General features: G+C 30.5%; 1 long non-coding RNA gene across 1 annotated transcript; it reads right to left on the bottom strand.

Annotated features, from left to right (window-relative positions):
* Positions 1 to 14,023: 14,023 nt before the first annotated feature.
* LOC141460610 (uncharacterized) lies at positions 14,024 to 15,964 on the bottom strand. Its single transcript, XR_012462256.1, has 2 exons — positions 15,596 to 15,964; positions 14,024 to 14,600 (listed from the first exon to the last, which is right to left on the bottom strand). It is a non-coding gene; the product is annotated as an uncharacterized lncRNA (long non-coding RNA).
* Positions 15,965 to 16,024: the final 60 nt, after the last annotated feature.

The raw sequence follows: 16,024 nt of genomic DNA, 5'->3' as shown, positions 1-16,024 counted from the left end.
CATGCAAGCAAGATTCAAATGACCTCTCTCCAACTTGCCTCAATTTATCACAACATCCGTACCAGAGCCAACTATTTTCTAGTCTACTTCTTCAATCAGAGACGATGCAAACTTTGAAGAAATCTTGCAAGCAAGATTCAAATGACCGATCTCCTACTAGCCTCAACTCATAACAACAGTCGTACAAGATCCAACTATTTTCAAGTCTATTCTTCAATCAATTTCAATTCAATTTTTTGAACCCCCCTCCTCCCCCAATCAACAAGTTCCAAGTCATGTTTCCTTGTTCTATGTTTGGTAGTGGCAAGTTGTTAATTATTAATCCATTATTCTGAAACTTCGTAGTAAGCTTTCGTTCTTAGCAAGGAAGACAACCTTCACCCTGGGATTTGCGAAATATTGTTTTCTCTGCAAAAAAAATCACTAAACATTTAACGAACTTACTTAAATGACAAAATGACTATATAGGACACAGTTAACTTGTTTGTATATTCTAACAACTGCATATATATAATGTTTAAAAAAGAGAATCTTGCAACTTGTCAGTTCCGTTGCTATGTCTAAGTCAGCTGGTCTTGTTTTCCATTGGATGTTCTTTTTGAATTTGTTTAAATTTCTAAGTCCTGAGTAGGCCTTACTGCATAAATAGTATGTGATCTTTTTTTAGCAATATACCAAACTTTAAAATTGTTTACAGACTAAAACTTCAGTTGTAAATAATAAACATTACAGAATTTCAACTTTTGTCATCTTAAGTTGGAGGAAGAAATCTTAATTTCATTATATTTTTAATCGTAGAAAGGTTCATAGACTTATGTGAACTAACAGAACGGTAAATCGTATAAAAATGTGAAGTTTAATTCTTCGTTTTTTATCTAGACAAGGTTTAAATTTATTACTGTTCTTAGTTTAATCGTTTCCAGCAGCACGGTGTTTGAGAGAAACTAAAGTTTATAATCGACTTTTTCAATTCATAAACCCACTTCTATGACATAGAAATGGGCTCTACCGAAAGTCCAACAATTTGAAAACAGCTCAATAGAGTCATATGACCAATTTCATCTCTCAACATTGCACATTTAGAGCTTTACTCTAATCACTTCTAAACGTAAGAAACAGCTCGCGGTTTTTAGAAAATTTGATTGAATTATTGCTCGTTTCTAACCCTAATATTATTTGCAAAACTACTAATCTAATTACTATTAGTTTTTTAGCTTTATTTGAATGATAGATTTTTTGAAATTAAATTAATTTTTATTAAGACAATATTATGTAAACTTAAAAATGCATTACTTGAGATAATTGCAGTGAACTGTTCAGCTACAGACTTCTAAATACAGATTATCAATTCTTTTCACTTGGCATTAGAAAAAATTTAAGTGATCTTATATTTAAGTAAAGTAGATATTTTTTTTACATTCAATAAATTAATACATTTAGCATGAAAGAAAAATTTGGTGCGAGAAATTAAGATAATATATAAAAATACTTTAAAATAAAATAATGTAGTTAAATTTCAAAATTACATTAAACTATAACCAGTAAACTGCAGGGCGTAACAACAAAAATAAATTTTAGTAGAATAAAGTAGTTTATTTTCTTATGTGAAAACTGTAAGAATAATATTTAAATAACAAATTACAGTTTAGAGAGGAGAACTGTGTTTAATAAGGTAAAGGTATTGGTTTAATCTTTACAAGAGCAGAATTAAAAATGGGAATTGTGGGTATTTGAAAAAAGCAATTTGCAAGTAACAAGGGATTATTATATTATATATTATAAATTTATATGTGTGGATGTATGTTTTGTATTATTTAAATGGGAAATTGTTGAAGAAAAATTCAGCGGAGACGTTTAAGTGTCTTTGTTTTGTCTTGTGTTTCTTTTTGGTTATTGTTCACCATTGTTCTGTACAACCTCTATAGTTTTACTTGGGAAAAGTAAAATTGTGGTTTTCACAAAAGCTTAATTTATTTTAACATCAAATTTTGTGACTATATACTCTATTTTTAAATACACACTAACCGCTGTATATTTTAGAACAATCAGAACATACAATCTTAACTTTCTCATTCATTGGTTCTTTTTTATTTCATGTTACCTGTTAAATTTCTTCAACTAAACTAAAACCACAAGCATCACAATCATAGTCTACGCTACAAAAATCTAATATCACTTTTTCCAACTATTAACAAAACTATAGACCTATATCGAGATAACTGCAGAAGCTGGACTGCAGCCAGCCCTGAGTCATCTCAGATACGAGGTGTTCAAGATGTTTTGTTAAATAAAAAGGATTATGGATATTGTTAGCTAAAAGACAGATTGTGATGATGTTTGTTGTTAGGAGTTTGAAGAAAGAAATTTGTATTACTTTGGTCTTTAGTAACATGAAATCTAAACAGTACCACTGGGCTGAGAATGATTGTTGAAAAAAATGTTCTGATTATTATTCACAGTATACTTTGGTAAGATGTAATTACATTTAAAAATTAGTGCATTCAAACACAAAATTTGTGATTTAAAATAACTTTTTGGGGCACGCAATTTCACTTCTGATAAATCTATAATTCTGAATGAACTCAAGATTATACAATAGAACAATGGTAAACTTTTTACCCAAATAGAAAATACTTAACAAAAACTAAACAAGTCACTTGAAAATTTCAGCAGAATTTAATCAACTTAATAAAAATAATGATACACAACAGAGAGCCAAACATTTAAATTTTCTACCTGAAGATAGCGCAAAGCTTGCATCTTTCACTTTTTCTAACTAATATCCGTTCTATAATTCATCATTAAAGATTAACCTAAAATCACTTAACTTCAAACAAAGTTTACCTTGATAAAATGCAATTACTGATTTAATATCGTATTTTAAGTTTTATGTCAATGAAATGAGCTCAGTTTATTTTATTAAAATTTATTTAATGTTAATGCTGTTTCTGCTAACTTTGTCTTATAGTTTTCTGTTTTTTGTCGTTAAACTTTATTAATTTTAGTTTAATTTTTATCTCAAAATATTATTATATTATCTTTATTTGTTTTAGAAGCAAATTCTTCTTTCATTCATGCTGAATTTCATTTCTCTTATTAAATTTCATTGAATAGAATACTACTTTTGAATACATACAAGATCACTTCATTGTAGCCTTAATGCTGTCTACAAGAATTGTTAGTCGTCGTATAGTCTTTCAAAGACTATTAGAAGTCTGCAATAGTATAGTTTGCAATATAACTACGAGTAATGAACATTTACAACTTTAAATAAGTAAAAACTAGTATTGCAAAAGTTATTACAAATATTTTGATTTAGGGAAAACTAATCTATCATTTGTTCAGTATTTTTATCTTTGAACTGTTAATTATAGTCGTGAAGATGGCAAAAAATAAGTAAATTTGTTCAAAAGGTTTTTCTTTCCGGGAAATAAATTCAGTTTTCTCCAGATACAGATTTACATTTACTAACGAGCTGTTTTTTACTCTTGGTGGTGAGAAATGATAAATAGATATTTTTTTAAGTTCTAAATGGGAAAATCGGTGAGAGATAAAGTTGTGCTTTCAATCATGTTCTAAAGCTGTTACTTTGAAAATATTTTGAATTGAGAAACGTTTTATTCAGCCAGGTTTCTCTTAAAGGTGTGTTGGACATCACTAAATCATGAACAGTAATAACTTAAGAAAAATAAAGGCTTAAAGCTTCACATATGATCTGATTAACCGTTCTAAAAGTTCTCATAAGACTTTGAGAATCTTGTCTTCTGAGATCGAATTTAAAGATAATGAAATTGAGAAATCTCTGTAAACTTAAGCAACTCTGTAAGCTGGGTCTATCGTTCGACGAGATACGGCGCGTATTTGGTGATTTGCATCGCGCGGCGATACCTTTTAAAACGATGAAAATGATCCGCGTTGGCTTTACGCTCTTCGGCGGTCGATTTACACGGAATTAGTTGCTGTATCGGTTTCGTAATTCTTCTAAGGTAGCATGCTACCGTTATACGCCGTTCTGCGATCTTCCGTACCTTACTGAATTGATCGCGATAGTTCGTGTTCTTATAGACCCGGCCTAACAAGGAGACATATTGGAGAAATTCTATAAAGTTTTTATTTAAAAGAACTAAATACATATTTCTGTCAGATAGCAATCATAAACTTTGGTTTAAATAAAAAGATCACGACTAGTATTTATGTAAACATTAGCCAACGTTACAGACAGTAGAAGACTTTAGACATTCGAACAGAAATTCCACAAACACCCAAGACTACCTGTTGCAATGCAGTAGTATTTTTGTTTTCCTGAACTTCACATTATTTAGGAATAAGTGGTTTGAAATTTGAGTTCATTGAATTCCATCTTTATTATTCTTGTGCTGAAAGAATTGGTCGTTAAAGTTCATTCATTGTCTTATGCAAAGGAGCTTTGTCAATGTACACTTTCAAGGCTAAAGATTTGCATCCTAGAAGGCTAAAAATTTCATCTAACTGCGCGTAGTTAGGGAATATTGTATCGTATTTAAATGGTGAATCCTCTATTGTAGTATATAATGATTAGATGTTAGGACGATGGGTATTGATGAACAGGATTACTTGAGATGGATGAATTGGATAAGATGGGTTAAATGAACTGGGTTAGGATGGGATAGATGAAGAGGATAAGATGGGCTAGACTAACAGGAGTACAAGGGATTGATGAATTGGATAAGACGGGAAAGTCATCCTGGGTTGATGGGATAGATGAACTGGATTAGATGGGGTATATGAACTGATGTAGAAAGGATAGATGAACTGGATAAGGTGGGATAGACGAACAGGAGTGCAAGGGATAGATGAATTGGATAGGATAGGATAGACGAACAGGAGTACAAGGGATAGATGAATTGGATAAGGTGTGATAGACGAACAGGAGTACAAGGGATAGATGAATTGGATAGGATAGGATAGACGAACAGGAGTACAAGGAATTGATGAATTGGATAAGAAGGGATAGTCATACTGGATTGATGGGATAGATGAACTGGATTAAATGGAATAGATGAACTGGATTAGATGGGGTATACGAACTGATGTAGAAAGGATAGATGACTTGGACAAGGTGGGATAGATGAATTGGATAAGGTGGGATAGGCTAATAGGGGTACAAGGGATAGATGAATTGGATAAGGTGGGATAGACGAACAGGAGTACAAGGGACAGATGAATTGGATAAGATGGGATAGGCTAATAGGAGTACAATAGATAGATGAATTAGATAAGGTGGGATAGACGAACAGGAGTACAAGGGACAGATGAATTGGATAAGATGGGATAGACTAATAGGTGTACAAGGGATAGATGAATTGGATAACTTGTGATAGACGAATAGGAGTACAAGGGATAGATGAATTGGATAGGATGGGATAGACGAACAGTAGTACAAGGGATTGATGAATTGGATAAGAAGGGATAGTCATAATGGATTGATGGGATAGATGAACTGGATTAAATGGAATAGATGAACTGAATTAGATGGGGGTTTAGGAACTGATGAAGAAAGGATAGATGAATTGGACAAGATAGGATAGCTGAATTGGATCAGACGGGGATAGTTATACTGGATTGACGGGATAGATGAACTGGAGTAGATGGGTTAGACGTACTGATGTAGAAAGGATAGATGAATTGAACAAGATGGGATAGCTGAATTGGATAAGATGGGATAGATGAATTGGACAATATGGGATAGATGAATTGGACAATATGGGATAGATGAATTGGATAAGATGGAAGAGATAAACTGGATTAGATGGGATAGTTGTTCTGGATTAGATGGGATAGATGTTTTGGATAAGATGGAATAGATGAATTGGATTAGATGGGATAGATGAATTGGATAAGATGGAAGAGATAAACTGGATTATATGGGGGTTTAGGAACTGATGAAGAAAGGATAGATGAATTGGACAAGATAGGATAGCTGAATTGGATCAGACGGGGATAGTTATACTGGATTGACGGGATAGATGAACTGGAGTAGATGGGTTAGACGTACTGATGTAGAAAGGATAGCTGACTTGGATAACATGGGATAGATGAATTGGATAAGATGGGATAGGTGAATTGGACAATATGGGATAGATGAATTGGACAATATGGGATAGATGAATTGGATTAGATGGGATAATTGTTCTGAATTAGATGGGATAGATGTTTTGGATAAGATGGGATAGATGTACTGGATTAGATGGGTAATAATCGTTTAGACCATCGTTTGTTCGACGTACTACTCGTACATGGTAGCTACTTTTATTCCATTTCGTATTGATCTATTTGCCTTCTTTTGAGCTGAGCTCTTGTCGGAACTGAATTCTTTCCAATTGTTCGACATTTTTTATAACAGATTTCTGAGAAGCACTTTTTTCATGCTACTTTATTCTATTGTTTATCCGCACCCCACACAACAAATTGAGGTCATCCTGTCAAGATTCATCTTTTTCTAAGGCTTATTTCTTCTCTCAGAGAACATTCATTTTTTAGCAGTAATCTTCCTTGCCAATATGGAAGTGATCAAGAAAGCAAGATCCAAATGGCTGTACTACAACTTGCCTTTATCATTCACAACGTCCATAGAAGATCCATTTGTTCCAGCTAACTTCTTCAATCAATTTCAATGCCATTTTTGGACCCCCGAATCAACAAGTTTCAAGTAAAGTTATCGTATGGCAAATTGGTAAATATTAAAGGATTATTCCAAAACTGGGGTAAGTTTTAAATTTATATTTGACCAATTAGGAATGCAACCTTCATTCTCTGATTTGAACAATATTATTTGTTTTGAACAGAACTTACCTAATAAACATACTTACCTAATAAATAACTAAATGGCTACACAGGAATAAAAAAAAGTTGAACATATACTGACTAAAATTTCCTAACAAACTAAGTTAAAATTTATTTTTAAAAACAATCGGTTCAACTTGACAGAGTTCCGTTACTACTATCTAAATAAGCTGGTCTTGTTTTGCATGAGATGTTCTATTTTTATGTGTTAAAATTTCTAAGTTGTGGAATAGGCCTTATTGCATATTTAGTATGTGATCTTTTTTCAGCAATAAACCAAACTTTAAAATCGTTTACAGAATGAAACTTCAGTTTTAAATAGTAAACCTTACAGAATTTCTATTTGTTGTCTTAATTTGCAGGAAGAAATCTTAATTAAACTATACTTTTAATCGTAGAAAGATTCATAGACTTACGTGAACTAACATAATGGTAAATTAGATGTTTTGGGGAGGTTTATCTCTTTGTTTTTCATCCAGATTAAATTTATTACTGATCTTAGTTTAGTCGTTTCCATTTTTAAGGTATTTAAAGTGTATAATCTGTTTTCTCAATTCATAAACCCATTTCTATGACATCTATGAGGCCCTATCTGTGTTCCAACAATTTTGAACCCACCTCAATGAAGTGAGATGAATAATTTCTTCACTCAACAGTTCACATTTAGTGCTTTTCATTTAGTTTGCTTCTAAACGTAACTGCTTTATATTCACTAGTTTTATTGATACAAAATAGTATTTCTTGAATAAAAAGCGGCTCTTTCAATTCAAATTTTTGCCCAAATGATTAGAATTTGTTTTCCATTGTTTAGCTTGCCGGAAATTTTCAAACAAGACTGATTATAAAATATTATCTAGTCTCCAGCTGATACACTGCAGTATTACTATTAGTTTTCTATCGTTATTCGATTCCTATCCTACACTTGATTAATTTAGAACGCCTTTGATTAATTTCACTAATGGTTTAGTTTCCGTTATATTACTTCGTACATTATTTAGTACTTTAATAAATTTTTTGAATGATTTATTTTAAAAATATAATTTTTGTCAACGTTGTTGACTTAAAAACAACTTTTTTTTAACCGTAAAAGTTTATTACTTGAGATTATTGCTACGAACTACACAGCTATAGACTTCTAAATACAGATTGTCAGTTCTTCTCACTTGGCAGTAGATTAAAATTAGATGATCATATATTTATGTTAAGTAGATATTTTATTTACATTCAATAAATTAATATATTTAGCATGAAAGAAAAATATGCTGCGAGAAATTGAGATAATATGTCTGTAAAAATGTTTTGAGATAAAATAGTTGAATTACAAAATTACATTAAAGTAAGTGTCGCAACTACAAAAATAATTTTTTAAAAAAGGAGTTCATTTAAATTGGGTAAAATCTATAACTAAATAAAAATTACATTTTAAAGAGGAAAACTGTGTTTCAGGTAAAGATTTTTGCTTAATCTTTATTCGAGCAAAATTAATAATGGTGTATTTCGGGTTTTTGATAAAGGAATGAGCAAGCAACGAGAGATTATTTATCTGTAAATGTGTGGATTTATGTTTTGTATTATTTAAATGGGAAATAGTCGATTAAAACATTCTGCTGAGATGATTGTCTTTATCTTGTTTTGTAAGTGTTTCTGTTTGGTTATTGTTCACCATTGCTTTGTTATTTATATCCTAGTTTTGAGTTCATTAAGGTAGTGATTTTAGGGAAAGTAAGTTGTGGCTTTCAGAGATGGTTTATTTATTTATTTTTAAGTCAAATTTTGTGACCACATATTCTATTTTTGAATAGATATTATTTGTGACCTTTGTATATTTTAGAACAATCAGGATATAGAATGTCAACTTCCTCACACGATTGGACTTCTTTATTTCATGTTACTTTATGAGAAATTTCTTTAACTTAACTTAAACAGCAAGTATCACAAATTATAGTCTACGCTATAAAAATCTAATATCACTTTTTTCATCTGCTAACAAAACAAAAGACCTGTATCGAGGTAACTGCAGAAGCTGGACTGCAGCCAGACCTGAGTCATCTCAGATACGAGGTCCTCAAGATGTTTTGTTAAAAAAAAAGAAAGTGAATTATGATATTGTTAGCAAAAAGACAGATTGTGGTGATGTTTGTTGTTAGGAGTTTAGAAATAAGAAATGTGTACTTGACTTTAGTAACATGAAATGAAAGCAGTACGATTGAGTTGATCAGGATTGTTGAATAAAAGGTTCTGATAATTGTTCACAGTATACATTGGTAAGATGTAACAACATTTAAAAATTAGAATATTCAAATACAAAATTTGTGATTTAAAATAACCTTTTGGGGCACGCAATTTCACTTCCGATAAATCTATAATTCTGAATGAACTCAAGACTACGCAATAAAACAGTGGTAAACAATTTATTCAAATAGTAAATTCTTAACAAAAAAAAAACTAAACAAGTCATTGGGACATATTCAGTAGAATTTACTCGACTTGATCTAAAATAATACACAACAAAGAGCCAAACATTTAACATTTTACCGGAATAAGTTCGCTCATGTTTGTACTTTTTGTAAAATCCATCCATTATTTGCTCATTCAAGATTAAGCTATGATCACTTACTTCAAACAAAGCTCGTCTTGATAAAATGCAATTATTGATTTAATATTGTATTTTAAGTTTTATGTCAATGAAATGAGCTCAATTTATTTTATTAAAATTCATTTAATGTTAATTACTGTCATTTACTTTTCTGTTTTATTTGTCGTGAAACTTAACTGAATTTAAGTTTAATTTTTATCTCAAAATGCTATATTGTATTATCTTTATTTGCTTATAAGCAAATACTTCTTGCAATGATGCTAAATTTCATTTTTCTTACTAATTTTTATTGAATATTATTCTAGTTTTCAATAAAATCAAGATCACTTTATTGTAATCTTAAAGTCAGTCTACAAGAATTGCCATTCTTCGAAAGCAATTAGAAGTCGGCACTAGTATAGTTTGCAATATAACTATGAAAAATAAACTTTCAAGTTTAAATAAAAAACTATTGTGGTTTAAGTTAATAAAATTGAAACAACTATTTTAATTTGAGAGAAACTATTTCAAAATAATATTTTCTAAAATAATTTATCATTTGCTCAGTATTTTGATCTTTGAACCGTTTATTTTAGTCCTGATTATGGATACAAATATTTTGTTGAATTCGACAAAAAGTTTTTCCATCTAAGGACTACCACCATTAAAGTACTAAGTATATTTAATGTATGAAGTATTACACTTAGTACAAAAGTGCAAATTAGTGAACGGGAATCATAATTAGAATCTTGGTAAATTTAATCTTATTCGTATCTAGAATCGAGTATAGGAAGGAATAATTTAGAGAATAATAGTTATTAACTATATTAGTGTAGCAACCGTATCTATGGTAATTTTCAATCGGCTTTCCTTCTTGGGCTGAAATTTCGCACAAAAAGGTTTTTCTATTCGGAAAAATCAATTAAATTTTCTCCAGAAACAGGTTTACTTGCGAGCTGTTTGTTACTCCTGTTGCGAGCAAAAATAAATGGATAATTGTTTAAAGCTCTAAATGGGAAAATCGTTAAAAGATAAAATTATGCTTTGTATCGTTCATAAGCTGTGTTGCTTTAAAAATGTGGTTATGGATTGATGAATAGATACACCATAAGTTTTTCACAAAGATGGGATGGAAATCACTAAAAAAGAACAGTAATAATAACTATTAGAAAAACTATGTCTCATAACTTCACATATGATCTGATTTAACCGTTCTGTAAGTTCTAATAAGACTGAGAATCTTATTTTCTGAGAGCGAATTCAAAGATAATGAAATTGAGAATTCTCTGTAAACTTAAAGCTGGGTCTATCGTTCGACGAGTTACGGCGCGTACTTTGCGATTTGTTGCGCACGGCGATACTTTTAAAACAACGACGAATTTAAATCGCTTCGGCTTTTAGCTCGACGGAGAAAAGTGCGTCGTTCTTGAAGAGTGGCCGGTCATTTTTTCACGTATCTAGTCGCTTTATTGGTTTCGTAATTCTTCTAGGGTAGCATGCTACCGTTATACGCCGTTCTGCGATCTTCCGTTCCGTACTGAATTGATCGGTTAGTTCTTGTTCATTTAGACCCGGCCTAATAAGAAGGCATATTAGGAAAATTCTATAGAGTTTTTATTTAAAAGAATAATTAAAAGTTTCATTCTGGTAGCAATCATAAATTTTGGTTTAAATAAAAAAAGATCACGTCCAATATTTATGCAGAAATTGTCCTACAAATTCAGACGTTATTAATTTTTACACATTCAAACAGAAAACTCTCTAACACAAACTGTTCCGGAAATATACTATAACTATAGGCACAACTACAAATATGCTATAACTAAATATACTATTTTTGGTTTTCTGATAGTCACATAATTTACGAAAATGTATTCTATTTTGGTATTTGAGTTCGTTTAATTTTACCTTCATTATTTTTGAAAAGCAAGGCCTAATTGTGTTTAACCTAATCATGCTTGCCTGTTACAAAGAAAGCTTGATCAGTGCACACATTTAAGGCTGAAGATTTTCATCCTAATAGGCTAAATATTAAATTCAAGATACAAATAATTTGGAATAATCACGTCTGGTAAATTTTATTTTGAAGTATACGATGATTAGAGATTAGATTATGTAGGTATACATAATTAGATGGGATAGATGTATTGGATTTGTAGGACAGATGAAGGATTAAATGGGATAGATGAATTGGATGGGATAGATGTATTGGATTAGAAGGGATAGATGTACTGGATTAGATGGGATAGATGAGGTGGATTAGAGGGGATAGATGTACTGGATTTGATGGTATAGAGAAGCTGGATTAGATGGGATAGATGAACTGGATTTGATGGGATAAAAAAACTGGATTAGATTGGATAGAAATAATAGTTCAGAGTATAGTTTTGTTTGTAGTAGTACAAAAATAGCACCTCTATTTATTTTTGAATTGATGTCTTTTTTCTTCTTTTGAACTTAACTCTAGACGAAGCTGAATTCTATCCAATTCTTTTACATTTTTCGTAATAGATTTTCTGAAACACTTTTTTACTACTATTTCATTTCATTTTTTAAGGACTTCATGCTTTGATATCAAACGGCTTTAAGACTTTTCACATTCCAAACTGAGATTAAACATCTGGCAGTTAAAACCATTTTTGTTTGTCCTGTGCCCTAAATTTGAAATTAAAAGTAAATGTTTAAAATTTAGAAGGTTTTATAAAAAAAAAAATACATTAATAATTTTAATTACCCTTCTCTTGTTCTATTTCTTTTGTTTCTCCCAAAACGCTAATAATCTTTTTTCCGCCATTCATGCCAAATTTATTTCGCGGCTAACCGTATTCCAAAATCACTGGTTTTCACCCCGTTGCCTTCGCAGGCGATGGATGCCAATATAATATTGACATTTGCTAATAAGCCTGCTTTATAAGGGGGTCAAAACTGGCTGGAATACGGTTATATATAGGCAAGAATGGTATTATTTTGGGGGGCTAAATTCTGAGCTCTACCTCCACGTGGTGCCCCCCGGGTAACTGCTCCTCTGAGCAGGCTAACAGAGCCAGTTCCTAAATCTTCTCAATTTTCCTAAGGTATCTTTATTTATAGCCTTTAGATATGAAAACAGTGCAAAAGTTTGTAAAGTCGTTAGGGAGATAATGCCATCAACTTATTAAACAAGAGTAGATCTCCTCCCTTTGACTATGATTCGACTAAATGTAGCCAGATTGTAAACCCCATCCTTCAAAATTCCAAAAACAAAAATTTTTATCGCAAGTAAGATCAAAGATATATCTCGAAAAGCAGCAAATTTTCGTAAATGATTTTCATCAGCTAGACTTTTCTTTGCGTTTGTTTAAAATCAACAAAAATGTCGGTTTTAAAACGCATAGATCGTTGTTAATATTAACCAATGTTAAGAATTTTGAATGTCTGAATGAAAACAACTTAAGCATAGAGTATATTTAAAACGTATTGTGCTTATTCTAACGGTAAAAGAAAATTTATGATTCAATTAATAAATGCTTAGTTGTTAAATGTATGTGAAACGTGCTTGATTTAAATTCCACCGTCTTACACTAATTTCCTGTCCAAGCTATCTGATAGTTTTTAATTATTCCTTCATTTTTCACAATGAATGAAACGAAGAAGGGACAACCCACGGTGTAATACTTAGTGCTGCCCTAAATAGGTGTTTTTTTTCTGCCACAAAGCACACTATTCTCTGTTAAAACTAGCAGATAGTCCCTAATATTTACTAGTTTTTCGTAATAGGTGAACTGAATTAGGTTTACAACTGTTCTAAAATATACTACTGGTTTACGTAGAGATTGTCTTTTTCTCTTTATACTTGCTGTGAATTCCTCCATCCTTTACAATTTCCGGAATGTGTGAAATGAAAAGTGCCTTCTTTGGTTGTAGTAGTTAAAAAGACTTTTGGAAAAATCCTAGGATGTTGAAAAAATTAGAGGATTCTTTTACCACAATTAGAAAATTGTGGTGTCTGTTTTGATTGCAGTTTCTATAGATTAGCCTCATCAGATGTCCTAAACTGGTAATATAGTTTTCTGACTACGGAGCAATACACTATTCTCAAACTGAGAATATATCTTATCTCCAATATTATAACACTCATGATAGAAAAAACTGAATTTCACAGATTAACAAACCTAGATGACGCTGTAATCCAGAGTACAACATTGTCTCTAGTTGATTCTTTCAGACTTGGTTGATAAATTAAATCGTACTCTAAATCTTAGAGGCAGATAACCTAAACTAATTTTACAACAAGCGTAAAAAAAATATTTAGGTATCAATTTTAATATCTGAAACCCTCACGGCGACAAATCCTAGTAAGGACTGAAATATTCTTCTACCTCCTCTATATCGTAGCAGATAAACATTAGTTAAAATTAAGTTATATTTGGAATAAAACTCCATAATTCAGGTAATCAGTATTTTATTGTATTCTATGTTTAACAATAATTTGTTTATTTGTTCTCTTATACAAACATAAAGTTAGCTAACTACAATGTTAATTTAAACTACAAAAATTAATTTCATCTTGAGGTAAAACATTATTAATTCTTTAGAACAGTAAATAGTTACAAAATATTATTTAAAAAACATGTACAGAGCAACAAGTAACATTGTAATAAAACTATTGGTATTATGGAGAAATTGATCAGAAATTGTACATTTAATAAAAAACTGCCGTAGTTTCAATGCAGATCTTAAAAAATTAGTATATTATTTAACTTTACAATATTTTATTTATCAGAGATCAAGAAGTGAAGAACTATGAAGCTATGCAATAGAAAGAAGCAGTCTCCAGTAGTTTTTGATTGCGTAGAGTACATAATTCATTACTTGAAAAAACATGCTTCCTCTTAGATAATGAGTGCTTGAAATCTCTTTTGTACAAGCTACAAAAACCTCTTCACATTTAATCATAATGTGATAATTAAGTATTCTTTAGTCTATTCTATTTGTACAGCACAGCCTTTGTTGGCTTATTAATCTGGACTTCGATATAAGTTGTCATAAGAAACATAACTACCCTAGATTGTAGATTATGCTAAACTTTGTATTTTAAGTGGAATTTAAAGCACCAGACGGATATCTTGCTACCAGAGATTGTTGAAATATTGGAAATCCTTCTAGTTTTCTAAGAAGCGATCTCATCTCCGCCTTACTTCTCTAACTGTGGATTGGATCCATCCTGGAAAGAAAGGACAAGTTTAATGATGTGTAACGATATCCTTAAGATAGGTAAGGTGATTGGGGAAAATAGAGAATGAAAGAGAAAAGAAAACTGTCCAAACTTTGTTTTGTGAAATATAGAAAATTCATATAATAGTAGTTTTTTCAAGTAAAATATGACAATGAAGTTTGCTAATTTTTACATTATTTTCTAAAAATTAAGAATTACAATCTTTAACATGTAAAATATTAGTAACTACACTAATTAACTGCAGGTAAAGAGCAACTGGGTAATGTCTCACAACTTGTTATGTTAAGTGTTTCACTTATTTAACTAAATTAATAAATGTTTTATTTATTTAACATTTAAATTAAACAGTTCTGGTTTTAGTTATTTTCTTGAAAAAAACATGCTTCCTCTTAGATAATGAGTATTTGAAATAACTTTTGTACAAGCTACAAAAACCTCTTCACTTTTAATCATAATCTGGTAAGTATTCTTTAGAAAACTTATTCCTAATTAAATTATTCCACTGTGATTAAACAAGTGCATATTTAGGTTTGAAAGCTTCAGCAATGATGATTTATGATATGGTAAAACTTTCTTAGAAAAAAGGTTTATTATAGAAATATTGCTATTATTATTTTCTTGATAATTCTATTTCCCTAAGAAAGACCCCAAGCATACTACAGTTAAATTTCTTATTTTCATAGAACTAGAAAAGACTTTTATTGTTATTGTTGTGATTAAATGTCCTATTTCTAAAAAGATATTAAAATCAGAACCTATAAATGAGTGTTGACATACTATGTGACATGATGTGTACTAATTTCTACATTCCCTTCAAAAACTGAACCATAAGCCACTATCTTTTTAATTGTAAAAGTAGAGATCACTAATTATTAATATAGTTGATTACCTTTTTCACTACTTTTTATTTTATGAGAAATTTTTTATTGCTGCACATTTTTATTTTAAAAATTATAAGAAAAACAAACAAATTAATGAGTTACCTTGTGTCTTTCAGCTGGTAAATTACACTCATAGTAAAACTCTGGACTTTATCAAGCGCCTCGAAATTCTTTCCAAAATTTACAACTCCACAATAGTTTTTAAGGAAATGATGGCCTGTAATCATACATTTCAGACTTTTTAAATTAAAAAAATATAAAAATTGTGCAGCTCCCCTTTAGACGTTTAGCCTATAATTTGTTTTAAATTCACAACACTGTTTTGTTAAATAACATTTTAAAAAACAAATATTTAAAGAATACAAATAATTTTAATAATCTACATGTTAAATATTTAAATAAAATTGACAAAAACGAAAAAAAATGAATGTAAACAATAAAGAGCTCCTACGCAGATCTATATCCTAGTACAAAACTTGATATTTTGACCATGTTTTGAGTATATTAAAGGTTTTTTCCAGTTTGCAGAGC

The sequence above is a fragment of the Rhodnius prolixus genome, unplaced genomic scaffold, assembly GCF_049639745.1.
Source record: "Rhodnius prolixus isolate KJV_2025 unplaced genomic scaffold, Rpr scaffold_6, whole genome shotgun sequence".
NCBI lineage: Eukaryota > Metazoa > Arthropoda > Insecta > Hemiptera > Reduviidae > Rhodnius > Rhodnius prolixus.
The sequence above is the reverse complement of the archived record's forward strand: the minus strand, read 5'-3'. Positions and strand labels throughout refer to the sequence as shown.